Genomic DNA, 26,527 nt, shown 5'->3' on the forward strand with positions numbered 1-26,527 from the left:
TCTGATGAGTTCCCCCTGCCCTGGACGAAACCGTTATTGCCAATTTATTTATTTATTTAATTAACGAACAACAAACAGAGAAAATTCCAATTAATTATTGTCCTCAGGAGGACGATAAAGCAAAAAACTTATCCTACGTTTAAAACTACTTAAAGTAGGGAAGTTAAAAGGACCAAGTTATTTTGCATTATAATTTCGGCAAAGCCTGGGAATCGGGGAATGAGAGTAAACTTCGAGCTCTGCGAAGAGCACGTTGAAAATGTCTGCGCTACGTGTGTTATAAGACGCAGGACGGCAGGTGATCTCGTCAGCGGCGGAGCAGTCCATCAGAACCGAGGAAAGTTTAAAGAATGTGCATAGATCCAGATAGGATCTACGCTGTTGTAGGAAGGGAAGGTTCAGAAAGCGAAGGCGGGAGGGGTAATCCACACGAGGGAAGCTTTTCTTAAAGAAGAGGGAACGGGTGAATTTACGTTCCACATTTTCAAGGGCAAGACAATCAGAGTTACGGGAGGGTGACGAGATCATGGAGCAATACTCGAGGGTATTCCTCACGAGGGAATTGAAGAGAGCTAAGGAGGGTTGGATGGAGTCAAAATCAGAGGAGGAGCGAAGAATAAAGCCTGACAATTTTACTGCTCGATTGATGACATCGAGGCAATGGGTGTCAAAGCGGAGCTTATTGTCGAAAGTGACTCCGAGGTCTTGAGTGGAATTTAAGCAGGATAAGGAATGTCCGTTAAGCGAGTAGAAGAAAGAAGTGGGTGAGGATTTTAGGGAGTAGTACATAGAGTGACACTTTCTGACGTTTAGCGCTAAACCATTAGTCGAACACCAACGAACCAGAGTGTGCAGGTTAGACTGAAGGGAAACACAGTCCATACGAGACGATATAGCGGAAAACAGCTTAAGGTCGTCTGCATAGAGCAAACAGGGACAAGTAAGTAACATAGACTGACGAAAAGTAGCGGCAGAGTAAATCACAAAATAGCTGGGGGGAATTTAGCTGAGAAGCCAGAGAATTTAATGGACGGAGTGGATAACTGGGCAGGACTGCGGGAGTTGCGAATGTGGGACCAGAAAAGTTTCAGGTTTCCGCTTTTTAGTGAGTCTTCCACGCTGGACAAATATTCGTTTCTGGACTTATGTATTAAGGATTTGACCGAGGAACGAAAGGGATTTGAAAAAAACTAAGTCAGCAACGTTTCTAGAAGACAGGAACTTCTTTCTCGCAGTCTGTTTTGACGTAGTTTTTTTTGTGAATTTCAGTGGTGAACCAGACGAGGTAAGAGCGTAAGCACTTAAATGGAGAGAAGAGGGGGACCCAGTTGATTGAAACCAGGGCTGAGTTCAGACCTTCGAAGTTCGCCTTACGAAAGTTGAACTTGGTAGGCTTGCGAGCGACATGAGGGTGGATTCGGGATAACTGAAGATTGAACTCGAGAGCAGGATGATGGGCGTTAGGGGCAACGTAAGACGGAGCATGAAGTGGTTGGGAAAGATAACGTACAGTAAGGTTAGAGAGGACATGGTCAAGAGTGCGATCTAAGTGGTTTCTAGAAATGTTAAATTGGAGGGCGCCACAGGTGTACATGAAAGTGGATAGAGGAAGGGAAGGGTGGGTCGAGTTATTAGGGAGGGAGGGAAGACCAGGTGCAATGGGCCAGGAGAGCATAGGAAGATTAAAGTCACCACAGAGGATGAAAGGAGGTGAGGGAAACAAAACGATTAGGGCCCCTGATAATTTGTCGAAGAAATTCTCGTACATAGAAGGCGGGCTTAGGCAGGGAAAATATACACACGATATGATAAAGGGACATACAATTTTTGAATGCTTGGGTGCCATACAACAAACGAGGAATGGGTGGAGTACGTTGCTCTCCATTTGGTCCGGTCCAACATCGAGTGGATGTGGATTAGGATCCCTCACTATCCTAAACAATAATTTAGCTTTAGCCTAGCTTAGGCTTAAACTATTGCCGGTTTCACTTGAATATAATTCGCACCTTTGGCATGTTTTTGCGAATATATAAAAGGGCGTTTTCCATCTGTTTCCACTTACGGTCACGCTGGCTCCAGGCAGAGGTGAGGCAGTGTCTGATGAGTTGTCTCTGCTCTGGTAAGAAACCGTAGCCGTCTTCGTCCCTCTTTTACCTTTTTTTGTTCCATTCAAAAAAAATAGACCGAAGAAGCAAATCCGCATTTACTTATAAAACCTATTCAGATGAACGTATATAACGTATATATATATGATGACAAAAATATTGGAAAAATAAATTGATCCATTCGAATTCTCCGGAAGATATTTGGGCCCATTAAAACAGGAAGATATTAGTACTATGCTAAGCCATACGAACATTTTAACAACCGACAACAATCTATTTTAAATAAATACCGTGAATCACAATCGGCAGGGCCGGAGAGAGAAAATCCCGAGCAGGGATGAAAATTATACAGAAAAACTAGACGAAGGAGAAAATTGTACGGGCCCATGGGAGAATATCTAAGAGATGCTACTAAATACGACGAACTGAAAGATGCAGTCCAAAGATCCAGTATAATGAAAGCAATGTCTCGATGAGGCAAGGAATCAGATTCTGCAGAAACTGCAGAAGCGTTGTCAAATGTTCACTCAATATTTCAACTTGCCCGTTCAATCAACAAAGGACCTATGAAGCAATCTATATTAAATGTGAAAATCAAACACTCAACAAGTTATTTAAGGACGAAACATTTATTTAACGAAAGCTTACAGTTAATTTCATATTTCCTATATACTGAGACTACAATTCGTATGTTGGACTTAAAGCTAAATTTGTAGATCAGCTTACTTATGCCTATCTGTGGATTTCAAAGAAATATTACAACAATATACACGTATATGTTTCGCTTATAATTAACGTTATATTCTACGTAAACTCCTTACTATGATATACAAAATTTAAAATAATTTATTTTTCTTTTAGGACCTAAAAACCTGGCAATGCAAATTAAGTTCAGTATTTGGCTGGCTCATCAAAGCTACTATTGAGTGGAATCTGTTATTATGACCTACCCTTTAAAAGGTAGACACGCTGAGCACTTAATAATAATAATTATATTTAATTTTCAAGTGGTCCCTGAACCGTTTAATTAAAATCGATTCAATATCTATCTATCTCTCTGTCACACCTAATTCACTCGGAAACGGCTGAACCTATTGTCACGGAATTTGGTGAGAAGGTGTAGTCTGTGGTGTCATTTCCTGTTGCCACATCTGCCATAGAAGGCGGCAGCAAATTTTTTCACTGAATATAGCCGTGTGGGGCATTAATCAGCATGCTCAATTAGTAATTTTCCAAACCGGTTTTGTTTTTGATACTGAGTGTAAACGAAGGGGAGTGACGGATGAAAATGTGTGTCCCAACATACGAAACAGGTCTCATTTTCAGGTTCTATCTAACCGAAACATATGAAAAAATTACAAGGATGCATCTATATGTAATCTCGCTTAGTGGAGTGGGACCGCTCCGCTCATCGAGTGGCGTCAGGCTGTGACCCAAAGGACTTCCACAAGTTTACATCATGGCATAATTCCCATCGTTCCCAGATTGTACAGTTGAAGAAAATCGATATACAAGAATTTGTCTTCTGATAATTTATTAACACACTCAATAGCAAAACTATACTTGGATTTTGGCTCCAAAATATTTGCACTCCAGCAAACGCGTGGTTGCAAATGCCACCCACTTAGTAGTAATGATCTTCAATGAAGGCTTTTGCCTGCATTACTTTAGGAGACGAGAAACATATTGACCGTTCCCGTGAAACAAAAAAATTTTTTTTTAAATTTTTTGAAAATTTGTTCTATTTTTGCAATCTCTAATGATGTATATTTTTGCCAAACTTCAAAATAATAAAACTCCCGCTCTGGAAAACAACGGATAGACAAAATGACCGTCCAGGTGCCACAAAGTCGCCCATGACATTTCGACAAGGATTATGGTGAGAACGTTTCAAGGGCATACAAAAATTCATTAGATTATCTTCATTGATTGCCTTGCAATTAATTCCTAAAAATAGGCCTGAAATTTGCGCTTGACTCTAGATAAGTTAATCCTAGAAGTACTAAATTTGGCATCAGTATAAGTGATAAGATAGAGTATCATCCTGCAAAGGAATGTCAGAGTTTCTAAGACGTGAATGTCGTCATCATCATATAAAGTGAACTCATATGAGCGACAGTCCCAAAGGAAAACCTACTTTACTTTTTTTTTTAGCTTTTTCTAGTTAACTGTATATCAGTATCAATTTCTCAAGCAAGGAATATGTATATATTTGTGAATACCAATGAAGCTTGCGGATAGTATGGCGATGGCGTAGGTCAGGACGCCAGACAGCTTTTAGGAACTGGTGGACCTCGGCGTAAAACCGCGATGTTTGGAGTTCATTATTAAGGCAGACCTAGACCGGATACCGGTTGTTGCGCTGTTGATGATGATGATATATGAATATGTATGCGCCAGTGTGCGGTATAGGCAATGTTTGTTTGCTCAGGTCGAGTACAATATGTGCATTTAACATTTAACTGGATTCGATATTTTTAGTCCCGTTGTTGGTATCGTAAGATCAAAATTAAAATCGGTACAATGTCTGTCTGTCGATCGCACACATTTTTCACAGAAACGACTTTACCGATTGACGCGAAATTTGATGAGACGGGTGTGAAGAACTTCGTCGTTCTGATTGTCTAACAAATCGAAATTTTAAATGGATGTGTCTCTAAAATCTACTATAGTTAGAATTGAATGTATTTTATTTATTTGTTCCTCCTCCCCCCTCCTCCTATTTTCTATAATTTTGTCTCCCAAATTCTTATAATAAACACGTACAATCATGATTAATTCTTCGCCCCCTTCCCTCCTTTCCCTCTTGCACATATGACATTTAACATGACACTTTACACATCGCTAACACGAGCAACAGCGGGTACAGTCTAATTAATTAAAAAACTCGTCATTTATTCACCTCTTCTCATTGTGCAGACACTCCCGGTTACTTGTCCAGGTCCCCACAACCACAATTGATTAATCTAGAGTTCTTCCAGCCGAACCATACATAACACTATTTGCTTAGGGGTTGTCCGTCTTATATATTTTTTAATCCTTAATTTATGTATTTTAGTTGTTTTTAGTTTTATTCTTATTCTGAATTTATATTTATATAAAGAAATTTTTAGAGATTACTCCTTACATTATTCAACATCTTATTTATTGATATGGACATACTTACCTATACGGTTAATATGGAAGAACTAGTCTGTGAGTTTATAGCTGGGAATAGTAGGCGCTGAATATCATGTGGAAGGTAGACACATCGTTTACCACAATACGAGAACAAGATGAACTGATTGTTTTTCTTCGGGATCTGCATCTGTCTCACCCATGTAGGGTAACAGTGTCTTATGATGTCTCAGAATTTTTCTCAACTCGGTGCCAAGAAAATCTCTTGATTCTGTCTTGGGATCCCCTCAAAAACTTGCTTTCTGCTTATTATGATCATGGATCTTGATCCATTGTAGCATGGTTAAAATGAGATGTGATCATTCTGCCTTTTTCTAACAGAAGTTACTCTTTTGTCTTTCCACTCAGGTGATGTACTTTGTTGAGTTATCCATAATCGTGACAGATTTGATAATTCTACTTATCTTATCTTGTTCACAGGAAACGAAATTAGTCCTCTAATTTCAACTATATTCTTGCACCCTCATGATGGATCACACCAACATATGATACAATCCCTCTCTTCTAGATGATATTCTACTGGAATATCAACCCTTTTTCTATTACACAAAATAGGTTGTCACACCTTTCTATGTGGTAGGCATACTCCCGGATAGCCTGGAATATCCGGAAGCCCACCTTAAAATTCAAATCAAACACAAGAATCCGTACTTTGTTCCAATATATGTAGTATCATCATGGAGAGGTAACTTTTGGCATATATCATGTAATTACAACAATGAATCCTAACTGCTCGTTACCCATGTTTCAATACATGCTTTGCCGCTATCTAATTTGTTTGTGTTTTAGCTCTCATTTTCTGATTTAATTTATTTATTTATTTTTATTTCTACTTCATACCATTCTTTTAATTTACTCACTCATCTTTGTTTGTAAACACCACACCACACCACACACTCATTTCACCTCACCACACTCATCTCAGCCCACCACAACACACACTCACCTCATCACAACACACACCCACCTCATCACTCACACAAACCCTATATTACCCACATAACTCACCCCACTACCTCCATATACCTGTTTTTTCCCCTATACATATATCCTTGGCCTCTATTCTCTACTTTAATTCCCACTTACATATAATTCACACTTAGAACCTTATTTCCTTATAGCCCCAGGATGGGATATGCTTACAAACGAGTGCATCAAGAACGCACCGAATAACATCGCCGAATCAATCACCGCAGTAATAAATGCAGTACTCCGTCTCAGAACATATCCAAAAGCATGGAAAAAGTCCATCATCATCCTTCTGCCGAAACCGGGAAAGAACCCAACCTTCCCACAGAACTGGAGACCCATTAGCCTATTTCCAACAATTGGAAAACTTGCAGAAAGGATAATACGGAGCAGACTGCAGGATCAACTCAACGAGCTCAACATCATCCCAGAGGAACAATACGGATTCCAACGAGAGTATTCATGCGAGCTTCAACTGGCCAGAGTAGTCCAGCACATTCGCAGTGGATTAAACAAGCGGAAATCGACCGGACTAATAATGTTCGATATATCGAAAGCTTTCGATAAAGTCTGGCACGCAGGGCTCGTAGCCAAACTAAAGAAATTTAAAATATCTGATTCACTGATAAGACTAATCCAATCCTTTATTTCAGATCGAAGTTTTAGGGTGGCACTGGAGGGGCAACAATCAACAGAAAAAATAATGGAGGCAGAAGTACCCCAAGGATCGCCGCTTTCACCGCTGTTATACACAGTATTCACAGCGGACATTCCAAGACAATTCAACCGCTTCACAGTTATCTCCTAATTCGCGGACGACACATGCCTCTTCCACACATCGGAACAGGCACGCCTCATCACAAGCAATCTTCAGAAGGCAACCAACACAATGTTGGAATACTTCAAAAAGTGGAAGATAAAAATAAACCCGGAGAAGACCCAGGCAATCTTCATCACAAGACAACCAGCCCATCGATTGGAAACCAACAGCGAAATATTTAGGACTGACTTTCGACAGCAGACTAAATTGGAAAAACACATCTAGTCGAAACGCGAAGCATGCACAGGTACGTTGAACTCCCTTTACCCTTTAATTAGATCTAAGAAACTAAACATTAAGAATAGACTTTTAATTTATAAGCAATTAATTCGCCCATCGGGAGCAGTATTTTTTACCAAACGTGTAAGACATATAAAAAACAACTGCAAATACACTCCTTTTCAAAATTATAACCGCACGGCAAAATTCTAAGTTCTATAGTTCTCGATATAGATGCAGCTGTCTCATTTTTTCAGCAGTTAGTGTAATAGTCTGTTGTTCGAAATATACCGACTAACGGTGTTAGTCGCAACCGTTCAGAAATATTTCACAGAAAACCGGTTTTGTGCTATTTCAAAAGTATAACCGCGCGCGACTGATACTGTTTGTAGGCTGCTGAAAAAACATATTTTTGTAAAATTGTTAGTTTCTTTTGATCGATTCTGCTCATTGATTAATTTTTTTTAAATATGCCACGAGGGGTTAAGCTTACCGATTATGAAAAAGGGCAAATTAGTGCCTTATTTAAAGAAGGTATATCAAAACGCGAAATAGCGTCAAGAATAGGCAGATCGGATCGAGTAGTTCGTAATTATTTAAATAATGTGGACAATTACGGTACTAAAAAGCGAAAAGGAAGACCTAGAGTGCTTTCCTATAGAGATCGACGTTCCATAAGCAAAGCGACTTCAAATTCCACGAACAGTTTAAGAGGCATAAGGAACGAATGTAAGCTTTCTGTATCGATTCCGACCATATGGCGGGAAATAAATCGAAATCCTAATCTCGTACGGGAAAAAATGAGGAAAGCACCACGATTACAGCAGCATCATAAGGATGCTCGACTGGAATTCGCTCGAAATAACATGTCACGACATTGGGATCAGGTATAACCTTTTTGTTGGCGGATGTTTTCAGCAAAATTATCTTTTATTTTTGATTAGGTAATTTTCTCTGATGAGAAAAAATTTAACTTAGATGGTCCGGATGGTTTTGATGGCTACTGGCGAGATTTGCGTAAGGAACCACGATATCTGTCCAGAAGGAATTTCGGAGGTGGAACAGTTATGGTCTGGGGAGCCATTTGTAGTAAAGGTACAGTGCGTCTAGCATTTACATCGGCGAGAATGAATAGCCAGGAGTACCAGAATGTTCTGCAGGATAATCTCCTTCCTTTTATAAACTCTTTTGAGGGCAATGAAGTAATTTTCCAGCAAGATAATGCCAGCGTACACGTAAGTAGGTCCACTAAAGCCTGGTTGGAAGCGAATTCCATAGCCACACTTGAATGGCCAGCCTGCTCACCAGACTTGAATCCTATAGAGAATGTCTGGGGATGGCTAGTCCGACAGATTTACTCCCAGGATAAAGAATATTCTTCCAGAAATGAGCTGAAAGAGGCCATTGAAAGAGCATGGCATGAGTTGACACCACAAATGCTCTCAAAATACATTCATTCGATGCCTAATCGAATCTTCGAAGTGATTAAAAAGGGAGCAAACACTATCGATTAGTAAGCCATGAGTTAGGTCTGCCCATTATTGTTTTATTTATTTTTTTTATGTAACGAGGTAATTAATGCGGTTATAATTATGAAAAAGGACAATTTTACTTTTTTTCTCAATTTGTTATGTTTTTACACATTTTTTAAGCTTAATTGCTATTTTTAGGTTTCATTTTTGTTACTTTATGTTTGTTTTTATACATTTTCGAATTTAATTTAAGTTTGGTTATTTTCACACCTTTTCATAATAAAAAAATTTACTCAGTAATCATGCGGTTATAATTTTGAAAAGGAGTGTATGTCAGAATATAACTGTAAGAAAAATTGTAATGTCCCGCATTATATAAGAAATCTAGACATACATAGCGATCTAAGATTAGAACCTATAGATAAGTATATTAAAGATAAAGCCCTGAAATTGTTAAAAAAAATTGATTCCCACAAGAATAAAACCCTAAATATTCTAAAAACAGAAAATCAGAAAAATGAAACCTATCCTACCTTAAGGGCACTAGTATTGTAAGAATATATAGTATTATAAGGTAATTAGTATTATAGGATAATGTAATATTGTTAATATTGTTAGTTAAGATGGTAGTGTAGGAAAAGATAAAATTATTATTATTATAAGTCATGAATCAAAGAAAAAACAGATTGCGACACGCGCATGTGTCGAAATTCTGTGACGTCACTAAGAGCGTTCAGTCTCCATTTTGAATTTAATTGCCGACACGAATGTCAGTTAAACAGGTGTTAATTGAGTAAAAGTTGAATTGTTTTTGCCGTTTTTCGTAACGTTTTCAAAAATTAGCAGTAAATAAAAATGCGGTGCGCAGTATTTGGGTGTAATAGTGACAATGAAAAGAAAAATCGAAGTGAAGAAGAAAAGAAAATACGGTTTTATACGTTTCCGAAAGACAAAAAACAAAGTGATTTGTGGAAAATTAAGTGCTGCCGAAAAGACAATTTAAATGCGGCTACGTCAAGAGTCTGTAGCAGGCACTTTACACCAGAAGATTATAAAAGGAATCTACAACACGAGCTTTTAGGTGAATTATAAGAAACTTTTGTTAACTTCTTTATTTATATCGGCTTTTGAAAAACGACGCTTTTCCATCGTTATTTCTTCCAAAACAGAAGACTACTGATTCAGAGGAGCAGGAAGAAAGGACGAAAAGGCTGCAGAAAAGAATTAATAAGTCAGTCGTTAACGAAATATTAGAAGGGTATACAAATCATATATATTTTTAAACCAGAAAGTATTTTGAAAATTTACAATTTTAGGATTAGAGAGCCTCTCGAAGAAGACGTTTTAGATGAGCGTACTACGTGCCAATATTCAACGTACGCTCTAAAGGATGAATTGGAACAAACCCAAGCATTATTGTAAGTGCGTTTTTGTTGTTGTATGTAATTTAGTATTTGAAACAAAAATTTAGATTATTTCCACATCCTGAATTTTATATTTAACGGATACAAGTTTCATAAATTATTACGTGTCATAATCAATAGGCAAGAAATTTTAACAATTTTCAGCTGAGTCATTACTACTTTTTTTTACTTCTTTTTCTAAATGATAAAAGGAATCAATAAAGAAAAGCTGTTTATATTTAATATTTGACAGAAATCAAGTAAAAGAAAAATTTGCGAGGACAGAACATGAAAACACATGTCTTAAAGAGGAAAATGCGAAGCTTAAAGATGAACTAAAGAAAACAAATATAGAGAAAAATGATTTGGAGACCAAGATAAGAAATATATTTACCGATGGACAGATTAAAAAATTGAAAAATCCAGAAAAAGAAGTTAAATGGTGTGAAGAGGACATAGCGAAGTTAATTACGGTTTACGCAACAGGAGCAAGAAATTATAAGTTGCTTCTCAAGAAAAATTTCCATCTGTCCGAACCCTACAAAGATGGAGTCAAAAAATCGATATTCAACCGGGCATACTTAAACCTGTTTTAAAAATTATGCGAAATGCTGATTTGGCCGCTTTAGCAAAAATTTGTGTTCTCTCTTTCGACGAAAAGAAAATTAAAGAGACATTCTGCTACGATCAGTCAGTCGATACCACATTAAGTCCAGCTGCTTATGTTCAAGTCGCGATGCTGAGAGGTCTTTTTGGTAATTGGAAGCAGCCTATTTTTTATGATTTCAACTGTAAAATGACAAAAGACCTACTTTTTACCATAATAAAATCGGTTGAAGAAAACGGATATCCCATTCAAGCCATTGTTAGCGACTTAGGAGGAACCAATCGCGCGCTTCACAAGGAACTAGGAGTTACATTAGAAAACCCTTCGTAAGTTGAAATTTATATTTATGCATACACTTTATTTATTATAAATTTCTCTTCCAGCATAGCTAACCCAGTACACCCGGACCGAAAAATTTTTGTATTCGCTGACGTGCCACATTTAATTAAGCTTCTTCGCAACCACTTTATCGATCAGGGCTTCGAATTGCAAGGCAATACCATCACGAAGGATTTGGTGCAAAAATTGTTATGCCTTACGTCAGAAGAGCTAAGCATCACCCACAAAATATCATCCGGAAATTTGAATTTAAGAGGAGCAGAGCGAAAAAAAGTTAAACTGGCCACCAAACTATTTTCGCACACTGTTTCGATGGCTCTTTCCAGAGTTGGTACCCTTGGTTTCTTGGAAGATGAACCATGGATGCAAGGATCAGAATTTTTCAAATTGGTATTTCTAACAACGATACTTTACTTGAAAAAAATAGTTAATGGAAACATATTTAGGTGAACGACTGGTTTGATGTGCTGAACGTACGAGTTCCAAGCGCAGACTACAGAGAAAGAACGAAGGCGTTTGGACTTGCTATCGACAGGCAGATTCAAATATTAACGGACATGACGCAAACTATGAGGAAATTAAGAGTTAGAGGAAAAACAACACTGCTTCCTTTTCAAAAAGGTTTTACTTATTATAATTTGTTTAAACATGACAATAAATTTTTTTTTCTTTTTTTTTGTAGGCATCATTCAGACGAATAATGCACTAGTTCAACTCTTCGACCAGCTTCAACAGAATTGTGGCACTAAATACATTCTGACACACCGGTTGAACCAGGATGTATTGGAAAATTTCTTCTCGATTATTCGAAGCAAGGGTGGTTTACACGATCATCCGGACCAGTTGGAATTTAAGTACAGGCTTCGACTCCATATTATGGGTCACAATGAAGGAGCGGTGTCCACTGCAACAAACACCGATGTCGACGACACTCCCGATCTAGATCCGATATTTACGGGTAAATATCCTAATTCTATCAATTGTTCGGCAATCAATCGACTATGTATATTTTATATCTTTATAGGAGAAGTCCTTCATTCTTTGACACAGCCAGTTCCAATAAACGAAGACATTCAAGAAAAGGAACTAAGCGATTTTGAATACGACGGACTCGAAAATTTGGCGGGATTTATTTGCCATAAGATGAAAAGTCTTCATTCAGACATTGGAGTCAATCTATGATAGATGAAAACCAGAATTTAACTTGGGTCGACCATCTTTCGGAAGGAGGGCTAACGAAGCCAACGGATGCTTTCATGAATACTGTTCAAAAACTCGAAGTAATTTTTCAAAATTTTAACCCTAACCATTCTCTTTTTATTTCCAGCAAATACATAGCAACCCTACTGGATTTGACTAAAGACGTGGAATGCGGTATTAACATTAAGAAATTGTTCTTCAAATCTAGGATGTATTTTAGAATAAGATCTCTCAATAGAAATATTATAGAAAGTAAGCGCTTACCTTATAAGAGAAAATTAGATTCAAGTCAGGAAGATAAGAAAAGAAAAAGAAAGATGAGAAAAATCATAGAATAATTTTCTAGTAATTTAATCTTATTTCATTAGATGAATTTAATTTTTACTCTGTTTCATGAAAAGATTTTTGTTAGCATAACATTTTAATTTGAGCCGATTTGCTTTAAACGTCCTCGTTTTAGCATTGATTCGGTAAATTTTATCCAGCATACAACCAGCTGAGATAGTGCGTAATTCTATTATTACTATAATAAAGTTATTTACTTAAATCGAGTAATCATTTACTTAAATCAAGAAAGTATCGTCAATACTTATTATTTTTTTCTTATCAGACTAACCATTCACTTTGTTCTATCAGCTGGTTGAATGCTCTTTATGACGTCATGCGCAGAACTGTGACCATTTTCTGCGCACACTGTCGCAATCTTCTCTTTCTTTGATTCATGATTATAAGTGTTGTAAGTAATTTATAAGTAATATAAGACCATAAGTATTATAACGTTTGGAAAAAAAAGAGGAACGATAACAAACCCGAGTAAAGATGGACAATAATGTCCACAGAGAAAAGGAAGCAAAGGTGTCGAACACCAGCTCTAGATTCATCACAATTCCAAGCTTATTTCCTTACAAAACGAATTTTTAATTTTAATTTCGGCTCAGTTCGCTTCGAGATCTCGTAGTGAACGGACGTGTTGCGGAGCAATCCAAGTATTCTAGGAACGGAAAATTAAAAAGTGACGGAAGTGTTAAGCGGAGTGCTCTGTAGAGCAATTAAACAAAGAAAGTATCGTTCTGTTAACAATATACAGTGGATCTCAATATTATTGAGACACCGTATATTAAAGTATAATTGACATGCGTTTGTTTTTTTCTGTTTTCTTTTAGTGAACCGAATTCCTGACATCCACGCAGGACGGGCTTGGGGACAGGATGTCCGCCAAGAGGGCGAAGACAGGGGGCCCCTCTGACGAAGAGGGGGGTCCGAGCCCCGGAGACGAGAATCGAGCAAATTTACTCGATATAATTAAAATGCTGAAGGAGGAGATCGCGGAGCTCCGGGCAGAGCTCAGAGCAGAACGTGAAAAACGGCAGGAGAAGGAAAACCTGCAAAACGGACAGCCCATTGAAGTGGACGATATCGTGGGATGTGCGTCTGCTTTCGCCGGACCTGTCTCGGTAGAGCCGACCAACTTTGAAGCCAGCAACATTGAAGCCAACAACGTTGGAGTAAACAAGATCGTAACCAGCAACATCACTGCCGCAACATCGGAGGACGAAGACCCATTCAACTTCGTCACAAGGCGTAAGTCAAAAAGGAGTAAGGTTAGTGCCAAAAGTGTTAAAATTAGTGAAAGCACTCCCCAGGCAAATATTACCCCAACCCCCGCTCAGAAACCAAAGAAGCGAAAGATACCGGTAATTACCGGATATTCATTAAATGTTCCTGTTCTGCTAAAGTCCCTTAAGGCAAAAAGGATAAAGGTCAAGAACACGAGGGCGGATAAAACCCTCATTTTCGCCGAATCCATCGAGGATCACGGCAAAATCTTCGCTCTCATCAAAGAGCAAGGCTTAAACGCCACAACAAGCACCCCTCAATCCCTGAGGACGCAGTCCCTCATTATTCGAGGATTACATCGGGAAACCGATGCTGTAGAAATTCTGGCGGAGCTCAAAGCTGAGCATCCGCAGCTTAAAATCCGGCCTCTAGCCAATTTCCTGACAAATCAGGACAAAGCTCTACATAAGGGGAATCCTTCCCTCCCAATGAAGTCTCAATCGGGACTTTTTATAGTGACCTTCGAGCCCTCTCAAGAGCTCAACGACGCCTCCAAGGTCAAATAAATTCTACACCAGAAGGTTACCTTAGAAAAAATAAGACCGTTGGGACAGATTCAATGTTTCAATTGGCAAAATTTTGGGCACGTTGCTCAAAATTGTACAATTGTACATCGGTGCGTTAAGTGCACCACAAAACATCCCACGCCCCTCAACGAAGGTGCCGCAATGCTACAACTGCGGCAAAGTCGGACATCCCGCCAGATTCCGCGGTTGCCCAGCATATAAAGATATAATAATAATAATAATCGTTGGCGCAACAATCCATATTGGATCAGGGCCTTGAAGTGTGTTAGAGCGCTTCATTCAAGACCGTAACGGTACACTAGGAGGCAATGTGGTCAGCATTGCGCTCGCCCGAGATTATTACCCTGATTTGACTCAGGTACTCATTCACAGCTGAGTCGACTGGTATCCGACGTCAAATCACGATACAAATTCCACTGCCCCCAGTGAGATTTGAACCGCGACCTTCCGTATGACAGCCTAGTGCTCTAACCACTGAGCTATCCGGACACAATATAAAGATATGCTGGCCCGAAAAAGAAGCTGCTAAAGTCCGCAAATCTAAAGAAGCACAGCAGACCAAATAGGCAGTAGCACAACTGTCGCAAAGTTTGGCCAAACCAGGCATATCTTACATGAAACAATCACTGCCTCGGGTGGCCCCTGCATCTCCACCTCCAACAAAGTCTCTCCCAAACCAGCCGGCTACATTTCGTGAATTGGTTGAAACCCTCACCTCAGCCAGCAGGAATGAACAACGGCAATTCGCTGCCATTAAACTTATTCTTAATTTATGGGGTTAAGTATCGTTACTTTTAACTCCGCGTCCCTTGTATCTCACGCCAAACGTACCACTGCCCAGGTGTTGATCGACTCTCTGAAAGCAGACATTTATTGCGTCTCGGAGACCCATCTTAAAAGCAGGCATAACGTGAACTTCACCGGATATAACATTACCCGGGACGATAACAACACCGGCTCTGCCCTATTAATCAAAAAAGATTATGAATTCGAGGAAGTCGCCTTAGACAACCCTGTTCCGCTGCGGCGGCTTTCATTAAAACGGCTGGCAATAAACGGATTCTCATTGTCTCCGTTTATAGAAATGAGGAACTGAGCCATGACTTAAGTCTTGAGCGATCTCCAGTTGAAATCTAATTACCTTGTCTTTGGAGGCGACTTCAACTCCAGGCACACCCACTGGGGCGACACGGCCATTAATTGTAAGGGAAAACCCTGCTCAAATGGATCCACGACCCTTTCTCGCCTACCAATCTCGTGATGGTCTTGCCGAATTCTCCGTCAATCTATATTAGACTACTTCCTTCTGTCTATGGAAAGGAAGCAAAGTTTTCAGGTAATATCATGTGATACCTTACCAGGCATGTCCGACCATTTCGCGGTCAATCTCAAACTGTCTTCACCTCTTTCTCTGAAAAAGAGAGTAATAACCAAAATTAGGTCTTTCGCCCACACGCCCCACACAAAACTCAACTTGGAAAAGCGTCATTAGTGCGGACGCAGTTTTGAAAATAGGTTAAGTAATGTTTTAATTAAATATAAAGCCAAGGAACGTTGTAAATTACAATTTGTTTTTACACAATAAAGTTAATTACAGAGAAGGGCGGGTAGGCCAAACAATGTATAGCCACCCATTGTAATAATTCTAAGCTAGCTAAGCTAATTCTAAGCTACTTTTAAGCAAAATGTATCAGATGTAAGACACTAATTGGAAATAAATAAAATGAAAAAAAAGAACACATCAAACACCCACACTCGATCTTCTCTAAACATCCTCAAGATTTTGGACACAACATGGACTTAAAAGGTGTCAAAGTAAAACGCATCAGACCTGGACAAAATCCACAAATTCTTATGAAGATAGTAGCAAAAGCTTACAAAATGAACTTTCCTAACTGAGACATTCAACTAATAATGCCAAAGAAATTAGAAACGTATACCACTATTGACACTAGTTTTGGAAGCACGTTAGACCAAAAAATATGGCAGATACAGAATATTTTTCAAAAAACTAGTGCTCTAGATGAGGCTACACCCAGTAAATCATCGGATAGACGAGATGTGAAGTTAGGAAACTCCTCCAGAGATCAACCACAATAATATGCAAACTAATAATTGACTAATAAATACACCCAACAACTCCCCTCTCCGTTCAACACACACATGGTATTACCCTTTTATTAAAAAACCTTCAACTTTGTTGATATAATTTCTAACGAAAATTTCAACTCCCCTTTTGTATCCGTTTAATTAATTTTCCAATGCTTCCAGCCTCCTTTATTTATTTGAATTTAGCCACTTAAAAACTAACACACCTTAATTTACCCTCACAACGGTTTTTGCCCCGAATATACTTCCTCAAACTGTCCTATTCTATTATCCTAACATAATTAGCAATAGTAATATACATCCTTCCTGCACTTCCTCCATTCCAGTATAATTAACATGGAGTTGTTGGCACTAACTTTAAATAATTACTTATAATGAGGCAAACACCATTCTAATGCCTATTATGGATAGTCGGTAATTTGTCGGATTGACTATTTACAAAAAAGCAAAAAATCGGCTAATAAGACTACGTTTTTGTACAGGAAAAAATGAGTATGCAACAATAAAGACAACTTAGAAGGAGGAGTCTTAGAATCAACGCTTATCTACAAAACAATATTCTGGAGGACACCTTAAGGACCAGCCAGGAAGAAGGACTACTTCAAATGATGAAGGACCGCAACCCTAACACCCCTCCAAACATTACAGACGAGCAATATGAAGAATTGTATAAGAATTTCGCAAAAATGGTACAGAGAGCAGTTTTCTCTGACAACAAAAAAATCATGCAAAGCATAGGCACCTCCATCTGGGGTACTTTACAACCTTTACCCCCACTTAAACTCATCCCGTGTAGAGGCTTTAATCCGGACACATCGGACTCAGACGTTATCTATAAAATTGACACTGATATCAGCAATTCATATATTGAGAACGTCTCCATCCATGTTAAGAGGGCCCTTGACACGTTGCTCAAGGGATCTGACATTTACACGAACAAAAACTTTAAAAATTATATCAGAATCCAAGAAAAATATAGCGAAGTACTGGAATACTCGTCAAACACCAATATCAAAATCATCCTAGACAAATATCACACCGATACTTCTCAACAATTAATGGAGCTCGTCTACATTAACAGTGATGATGAAGAAGAACAAGAAACAATATTGAACGCAGACAATCTAATTGATTTAGATAAATTAACACTCATTAAATTCACCTTAGAACACCCAGAAATTTATGTACCAGTAAATGGAGTCCTCAAAGAAATAAAGGAAGTAATAAAGAAAGAACAAAAGTCCAAAACAGCCACCATTAGGAAGAAATTTGAGACACAAACGGCTAGCGATCCCAGCAATAACTCTCAAGTCACGATCTCCAGAACTATTACTGAAGTAGTTAGGATCACAGAAGAAGAGAGAAAACATATGCTGGAGAAAATCGAAAAAGCCAAAAAAATCACCACAGTCGTATCTGACTTCCTTACAACTAACAGTGTTGGGGCACATAACAATAGAGTCTACATCCTGGAAAGACAAAACTATTTTCTGTCCAGCAATATCGTAGGTAGAAGGCTTACCGAACTCTTCATAGACAGTATCATAAGAGACTCTAAAACAACCTTAGAACAATATGGCACAGAACTGATAATAGCTAAGGACAATGAGGTATTGTTTTTGGTGAAAAAAGGCACGAAGAACAAAACGAAATCCATCGAATCGCTTCTGAACCACAAAGCCACTGAATATACAGAGAAGTGGCATGAAGAAGAAAATGTTGTCTATGAGGAATATTCGGAGAAGAGAGCCTACAATAAATTCCAAGCCACCACACTTAACAACAAAAATGCCATCGAGTTTGACAATACTATTATTGTCGTAGGTAAAAGAAATTTCCATAAAGTAGGCCTCACGGAGATACCAGAGTTTAAGAAAGTCACGATGACACAACTTAAAGAAAGAACAGACCAAAATTTATGGCTATGAAAGATAGAATTGATGAGGCTTTCCTTAAAAAGGCTGACTTTGTCAATAGAAGAGCAATCGAGATAAAAAACTTCATCACTGAAAACCAATTTATTTGGTAACCATAACCATCAACAAAAATTCTTCCTCTCACAACTCATTAAAAACTCCTGTCTCACAACTCATCAGATCGAACTCACACCTCGTCCTACATGCTCCTTCTTATAAAATTAACCTTACAAAAAACATACCACCACTTCTCATAAGATATTATTCAGCACAAGAACTTAGCTACTCCTCCCTTACACAAGAATTTACAGTTTACTGTCTCATCTAATTTAATTCTCTTTATTAATCGTTGCAATAACTTATAATTTAATTTTTCTTATCTAATTTTCCTCAATTTATTAATCTTCTTGGCTTAGTAAATTTCACTACATACTTGTTAGCTAGTTTTACCTCATTACAGTTCAGAATAGTTCATAACGTACAGAGTCACCGACTCAATTCCTTGTCATAATTCATTTAGTTTAGTCACTATTCATAATTTGTACTCTATTTATTCATTTATTATTCTATTTATTCCTTCCTTTGATCCATTGTAGCATGGTTAAAATGAGATGTGATCATTCTGCCTTTTTTTAACAGAAGTTACTCTTTTGTCTTCCCACTCAGGTGATGTACTTTGTTGAGTTATCCATAATCGTGACAGATTTGATAATTCTATAATACTTATCTTATCTTGTCCACAGGAAACGAAATTAGTCCTCTAATTTCAACTATATTCTTGCACCCTCATGATGGATCACACCAACATATGATACAATCCCCCTCTTCTAGATGATATTCTACTGGAATATCAACCCTTTTTCTATTACCCAAAATAGACTGTCACACCTTTCTATGTGGTAGGCATACTCCCGGATAGCCTGGAATATCCGGAAGCCCTCCTTAAAATTCATTTTTCCATACAGCTTAACTGTTGGTCACAACCTCACTCCATTGTAGCATGGTTAATAGAGATTTGACCACTTGTCTTTTTCAAGCAGTTTTCCATATTATTACCAAATTTGGTGGTGCCCATGCATGGTGTACCTGTTGGATCATGACTGGGATATCATTACTGGTATCTCAGGGTGCATGAGAAGTCTGACTTTCGACATTTTACTTCCCTCACTTCATGGTAGGGCTACATTTATGTATGAACACCTCCTCTCTTTTGAATGATGCTCTACTGGAGTGTCGTTATATATTTTTCCATTCCCTTATAACTACCATAGACCGACCATGTCGGTAGGCATACTTCTTGGACAGCCCGAGGTATCCCGAAGCCATCCTTAAATTAAATTAAAATTAAATTAAATGTCCCACGTTCGAGGATGAGCGTAATAGGGTGGAAATTAAATGTAGGAGGGAGCTTGGGAAATGGCCTGTTTCCCCTGAGGAGCTGGTGGGGGAGAAAGTCTTCCCCGCGTTTAATGATTTCTGCAGGGAAGTACTTAAAAGTAAAAAGGCTTCTAGGGTTTTAGACATAAGTGAATTGGAAGTTGCGAATGAGTCAGGAAGGGAGTGAATGAATATGTCTGTGAGTGAACGACCTTATCTAGGATATTAAGTGAGGGAAATAAGTTAGAGCGGGATAGTTGAATGAATGGACTAATGGGGCCACACGGAGTTTGAATGAGTGTTAAAATGGATGAGTTAGAATAAGAATTAGAGAGGGTGTGCCAAAAGACTCGCGTAGCCCGCTGGCAACGTCAGCGACGTGAAATGCCTGCAACTATTGTAGGCAATGAGCCCACGTAGAGCTCGGAAATGTGTTTCCTTAATCTATGGGAATAGCCTAAAGGCTGTCGAACGGATGATCGCACCGTATGTCGAGGAATCTACATCGAACAGGTACCTTGGGGTTGTGTAAGGCCCATTCGCGAAACCCAACATTGGTGTTGGACTCGAGGTGGTTGTGGTGTTAAACAAGTCGACAAGCTAGGATCGCATCCCCCGGTGAGGGACGAATCTTTGCAAGAAATCTACCATCTGGCCCAGCCAGAAAACAAGCCGTCCCGAAAGGGAGGGGAGTACGGCCGCAAGGCTCAGGGACTCCTAAGGCACAGTGCAGTAGACACAGACTCCATGTCCCAAGGTGAACCCGTTGGGGAGTTCCATCCCCACGTACTCGAGGAGGGCGATCAGACCCGAGTCTGCAAGGGACTTATCTGAAGTGGCTCTGTCACGAAGCTTCACCGGAGGTTATCTGGTACTATGGGAACCGGGATGGCCTTCTGAGAGCATATGCTCCAGGAGAATTCCTGGAGGATGTGTTCTCGGCCCGGTTATTTGCGGTTGGCCCCCTAGTGGGAGTTTCATGGTGGTTGTGGTTATGCCTACATCGCGGGCAAAGCTCCTCGGAGCTCGAGCGTGGAGTTGCGCTGTACAACTCGGGTGCCGTACTTCTTAGTTGCGGCAAAGGTGTTAGATAGGCCTCGCACCCACTGGTATGAATGCTGAGCCTGCACTCAGTATAAACTAGGACCGCTGTGCTTGCATGGCGGGGCTCGGATTGTGGTCCCAAAATCATTTTGTGTCCGGGTAGGACCGTGGGATTATACCTTCACGGCAGGTACTCACGTTAAACCCCCAGGACTTTTATGTCCCAAGGTGCTGGTGCTCAGAGGTGGCGGTGAGGAAGACGTGGCGGCAACCCTGTCTTCCAAACCAAAACCAAGTGGCCGAGGAGAACCTCCATAGTGGTGGCACCGGGAGACGCTGTATTCACTTTGGTTTGCCGGCCGTGATGCAGTAGGCGATTGCTCCAAAGGCCTAATTAGGGCGATCAGACCCGAGTTTGCCCGCGGACTCATCTGAAGTGGCAAATTGGTCACGAAACCTTACCAGGGGTATACTGGTACCATGGGAACCGGAGAAGCCCCTGGACTCTCATACTTCGGGTGAACTCCTGTATGTGAGTATAGCTCGGTTATTTGCGGTTGGCCCCCCTGGTGGCAGTTTCATGGTGGTTGCGCTCAAGCGAGAAGAGACCTTCGGGCCTCGGCGTGGTGTTGCGTTTCAACACGGGTGCCGTACTCCTTAGTTCGGTAGAGGTTTAGGTAAATCTTGCATCCACCAGTATGAATGCTAAGCCATGCAGTTGGTATATACTGGTACCGTTGTTGCTTGTCTCAGCGGGGCTTTCATTGTGGTCACAAAATCAATCCGTGTCTGAAGAGGACCGTAGGATTAAGTCTCCTCGACAGGTACCTACGTTAAACACCATGGGCTTAACTGTCCCAAGGTGCTGTTGGCAAGCAGCCAAACGGAGCGGACGTGTTTTCGAGAAGGTCTCGAAATTAGCTTTTAGTGCGAGTTATCGAGGAGAAATTTTCGAAGCGAGGTTTTAGGCAAAGTTTTAAGCAGAGAGTGAAGGAAATATTTGTGAGATTTGTCAGTTAGAAGAAAACCTTCGGATTAGCTACACGCGTCGGAAACAATCTCGTGGCGTGGATTTGATTTTGCGTGGAAAAGTACAACGGATTGAAAGGTGAGAACTAGATACTTGTGATTTGTGTCAGTGCCGTTGAGTGAAATTCAAGCGGCATTTTGCAGGTTCTGTGTTGATTGTGGAACTGCAGAAGTGAATATTGTGGAGTACAGTGCGCCAGCGGTGCTTAGTGAATTTTGGGGACATTGACTCAACTGACGCCTGAGTCTCTTCCTGTTTGTGTAGTTTTCGGAAGGTGCATTTGCATATCAAAGGGTTTGTGAGGTGCTGCGGTTTTGTGACTCACGTTCTGTTTTAGTTGTGTAGTGAATTTTGAAAGTGCTATGCTTCGAAATTTGTGACGCACCTCCGAGGGAAAGTGCAGAAACTATAAATAGTTGTAGGGAAACCGTCAATTCAAGTGTGTAGGTAAGTGCTGCATGCACCACTTTATTTAATTTTCATTGATTATAGGATTGCGGGGAATAGGTTCAACGATCATACCTCAGATTACCTTATTTTATTTTTGAATATAGGATTTCGGGGAACAGGGGAAACATCTTTGGCGTTCCTTTTTCGACTATTTCCAGGAGATTTAAGGGGATTAAATTGGAAACGAAGGCTGACATTACGCGTCATTAGAAATGGCGGATAAAAGTAAGAAAAGAGTCAGGTCGAAGGCGAAGACTATAGCGGAAGCGATGCGGGAGCATGCGGAGGAGAGTACTGTGAAGGAGGTGTCACCTCCGTCTCCAACGTTGGTTGACATGGAGGCGTACTCCGACATGGACATGGATGAAGTCTTCTTAGCAAGGCTGGGTCTGGGGGGAAGAGGGCGTAGCGCTACAACGGCGCGACGAATCGTGGATATATTCACAGAAAGCGAGAGCGAGCCAGAAAAGGGGCGCAAAAGCGGCCAGTAAACGAGCAAACGCCGGAAAAGGGAGATGCCGCTGAAATTGTGTTTGATGCGGTGAAAAATATTAGGGAGGTGTGCCTGGACGAGCGGCACAAAATCGCCACTGCGACAATTCTCTCATAAGTTGAGAGAATGCAGAAAGCCACGGTAAGCCTAATTTCGGATGCCAGCCGGAGTGAGGCGCAGATCGAACTATATCAGAAAGGCGGAATAGGTAACCCGCAACCAGCTGCTAAGAAGCTCAAGGGACAGCGACAGGAAGGAGCAAAAGTTAAGAAGGTAAATATTGCGACGCCGGCACAAAGCAGGATTGTGGAGGCACAACGTCCAGCGACATTCGCAGAGGTTGCGTCGGCAGGATCAAAAAATAATCAGACGGCGAAAGTGATCGAAAGGGTCAACAAGAGAGCTCCGGCGCTGTATGCCGTACGGATCACGGCAGCCAGCGAGGATGTAAACGCCAAAAAGTCGTTGTTCAAGGCCGTCAAGCCAACTAGGGCAAAAATTAACGTAAAAAATGTGAGGAACTCGGGTTCAAATGGGGTAGTAATTGAAGCTGCCAGTGAAGGCGATTTGAAGGTTATCTTAAATAATAAGGAACTTGAAAAGGCAGGTCTCAGACCCGTGAAAGATCAGGGAACGAATCCCAGAATGATCATACGGCACATTCCCAGGGAGATGGTGCAAAGCGAGGTGCAAGAGGCTCTCCTTGAGCAAAATTTCTCAAAGGGGCAAACTTCTGCAAGAGGGTTTGAATTGAAGGTACTCTTCAAAACAGGGAGATTCGATTCCAAAACGTGCACTGGGTGCTAGAGGCTAGCACCGAGGCAAGGAGGACACTCTTGGAGAAAGGAAGGGTGTATCTTGGCTGGACCTCTCATAAAGTCGAGGACTACCTAGGCATGTCAAGGTGTTACAAATGCCAAAAGTATGGGCATTCGGCAAAGAACTGTGGGGAAAAGGAAGCATGTCCTCATTGCGGGCAAGAGGGACATAGCTACAAATAATGCCGGAATAAAAATAAGGCAGCAAGCTGTATTAACTGCAGATGGGCCAATAGGGCAAACACCGCACATGCGGCCAACAGCGGGGACTGTCCACAACACAAAGCGTCGGTGGAATGGAGGATTTCGCGAACTAACTACAAATGTTGAGAATCCACCAAATCAACATGCAAAGGTCGAGAACTGTGTCAAACGAGGTGGCAAATCTTATACGAGGGAATCAAATTGATATAATATTGGCCCAAGAGCCGTATGAATATGGGAGAAAAGTTTGCTGTATAGGCAGCACCACAGCGGTCGTTGCTATTGAAGACAACGAAAGCAGGCCCAGGGCTGCGATACTGTACAAAGATCGCATTACAGCCCTCAAATTGAGTCACATAAGCGACTCGCATTGCGTAGTGCACATAGTGCAACATAGGGGAACATCTTAAACGTCCAACGTGCGCAAAAGGGCATAAGCACAAGGAAGGTTGTAGATATTATAATTATCCGCTGGAAGCTGCTCTATGCTTGTCAGCAGTGGCTTTGTTAGCGTGTCTTCCAGTGTGTCGTATGGTCTCGACCGACGCCATGCAGGTCTTGTTGGGTGTTCCTCCTCTTGATCTGAGATAGTCCGGCGTGCCACGGCCTACAGGATCAGGAGGAGCGTACCTCCGCTGCAAACAGATTTAGTTAGTTGTAACCAGGTGGATGGGTTAGAGCCGCTTGCGGTCAAAAAGTTGTTAGACGAGAGTGTAACATCTAAGTGGCAGCTTAGATGGGATGAATGTGGGAAAGGTCGGGTCACTTATAAGTACGTCAGATATGCGTCTGTCAGAGGAAGTTCCGTCGTGGACTTTGGGCTTGAGATGGGCTTCCTCCTGACGAGGCATGGTAGCTTGAATGAGTTCCTCTTCAAGCGCAACCTTGCTTCCAGTCAGGGTTGTGTTTTATGTGGGGCTGACTCGGCGGACTGGTTACATGTTCTCTGTGTCTGCCCAGCGTACAGTGACATCCGCAATCTAGACGACATAGCCGTTCACGTATCTTCGATGTTAGCCAGTGCCTTACTAGCAGTGGGACACTTAAATGCGCTAATGTATTCGCGAGTGCTGCCTTCCGACGAAGGAGGGAGCTCCTCGACGCTGCTTCGCTTGCAGCTAATGCGCGAATGGCCTAGTGGCCGTGGTGGTTAGCCACCAGTCTTACGTGTTTGGTGCTAGTGTTGCCTTATTGAGTGAGTGTGTTGAGTGTGTTGTATTGTACGCAGGGCGGTAGTTAGCCGGTGAAAGGTTCCTTTGCGGTTCTCCGCCTCGGGCTGATTCCAGTTATTCCGTTGGGGAGTTCCGCCCCCACATTCTTGAGGAGGGCAATTAGACCCGAGTCTATAAGGGACTCATCTGAAGTGGCTCTGCCACGAAGCCTCACCGGAGGTTATCTGGTACCATGGGAACCTCGATCGGGAGAATCCCTGGAGGATATGTTCTTAGTGGGAGTTTCATGGTGGTTGTGGTTATGCCTACATCGCGGGCAGAGCTCCTCGGAGCTCAAGTGTGGAGTTGCGCTGTACAACTCGGGTGCCGTACCCCTTAGTTGCGGCAGAGGTGTTAATAGGCCTCGTATCCACTGGTATGAATGCTGAGCCTGCACTCAGTATAAACGAATACCGCTGTGCTAGTCATGGCGGGGCTCTGATTGTGGTCCCAAAATCAATCCGTGCCCGAAGAGGACCGTGGGATTATAAATACACAGCAGGTACTCACGTTAAACCCCCCCAGGACTTTTATGTCCCGAGGTGGTCACTCGTTGATTAGCACTTGATGCAACTAGACGTGTTTCGAAATCTGCGGAAATCGAATTTTGGGTGACCTTAGGTAGTCTTTTTCCTTGCGATCCATCATAGTGAATTTTGCGACCCTAGTCGTAAAGAAACTGATTAAGAGTGACCATTAACGGTTCACTAGTGTCTAGTGACTTGTGGGAGTTGTTTACGACGCGCTTGTGGCGGTGTTGTGTCGGGGTTGCAGCACGGTTTTTTTTTTCATTTTTGATTAGGGTTACCATAATGGGTTTTTAAGTAGAAAAGGGTTGCCGCCCGATTTTTTTAGGGTTGCCGTGCATAAAAAAGACCCTTTTTCGCATTTGTATTGTTCCGCATCTTCTTTTTTTCGCGAGTTTAATTAAGCGAGAATGCCGCCAAGAAGGAAAAAAGAAGAAGTCCGGTATTCGGAGGCCGAACGGGTTCGCAAGGAGCCTGCAGGTAGGTGCGTAAACAGTAGTTCCGAGGAAGAGCAGCAGTCAATTAAGAAAATTGACCTGTAGGCTGCGGTGAGGAAGGTCTTGGCTGAGGCGCAGCACAAAAAGAAAGGTGCAGCGGAGGTTCTGACTCTGCTGAGAGTGTTGTCTCCTCTGACTGCGAGATGAGTGGTGGCAGTAGGGGGGCCAAAAGGCCAAGCGGGAGCGGAGTAACAAGACAAGCCATCCCAAGGCAGAGGAGGCCAAGGCGGAAATTGAGGAGATGGTGGAGTCCGGGCAGATTGCTGGCAAACTTGCCAGCGTGCATAATTCAGTGGTGCAACGGACTTCTGAGCCGAATGGCTCAGAAGATTGCCAAGCTGATGCGGAAGATGGAGGGGCTCATGGCTGCAAAGAGCAGCCCGGTGGTCCCTGCTG

General features: G+C 41.2%; 1 protein-coding gene and 1 long non-coding RNA gene across 2 annotated transcripts in view; one reads left to right on the forward strand and one right to left on the reverse strand.

Moving 5' to 3' along the window:
- The window catches only part of LOC119660811, a 169,909-nt gene that overhangs the window by 29,253 nt on the left and 114,129 nt on the right, over positions 1-26,527 (reverse strand). The window lies entirely within an intron of this gene.
- On the forward strand, positions 9,888-10,612 carry LOC119660830. Its single transcript, XR_005250492.1, has 3 exons — positions 9,888-10,020; positions 10,079-10,180; positions 10,419-10,612. It is a non-coding gene; the product is annotated as an uncharacterized LOC119660830 (long non-coding RNA).

This window comes from Hermetia illucens, chromosome 1 (genome assembly GCF_905115235.1).
Source record: "Hermetia illucens chromosome 1, iHerIll2.2.curated.20191125, whole genome shotgun sequence".
NCBI classification, from domain to species: Eukaryota; Metazoa; Arthropoda; class Insecta; order Diptera; family Stratiomyidae; genus Hermetia; species Hermetia illucens.